The sequence below is a fragment of the Microtus oregoni genome, unplaced genomic scaffold (genome assembly GCF_018167655.1).
Source record: "Microtus oregoni isolate MIOR12 unplaced genomic scaffold, Mior012 000017F_ref0000208, whole genome shotgun sequence".
Lineage (NCBI taxonomy): Eukaryota > Metazoa > Chordata > Mammalia > Rodentia > Cricetidae > Microtus > Microtus oregoni.
Genome location: NW_024543076.1, coordinates 26703590 through 26704020, shown reverse-complemented (window position 1 = coordinate 26704020; position 431 = coordinate 26703590).

The following is a 431-nucleotide window of genomic DNA, read 5'->3' as shown; positions in this document are numbered from 1 at the left end:
CGACACTAACAAGAAATGAACGAAATCGAAGGACGCCAGAGTGCCGACGTTCATAGTAAAAACTACAAAGAAACGTCTGAAGATTCTGAGTAAAGACTCACAGACGCGGATGAAGGATTACGAGGTTGTTTTATTAGACCTGGAAGACTTGCTGCAGACGGAATATTCGGTTTGAATTTCTAAACGCAGTCGCTCTGCCGCGGGAACTCTGGGAATTGTAGTCCCGGAACAGCAAGGAATGCAAATTTAGTCAGTTCTCGGTGGACGGCGAGCTCTTGGGTCCAATTCAGTGTTCTGAGATCTCATTGGTCCTGGCTAGTTAACCAATGAGAGAGTGGGCTTGAAAAATATCCCTTCGCTGATTGGATATCCCTCCTCACGTTGGACGCATTTTCAGCCAATGGGACGACAAAGCCAGCAGAGGTGACAGG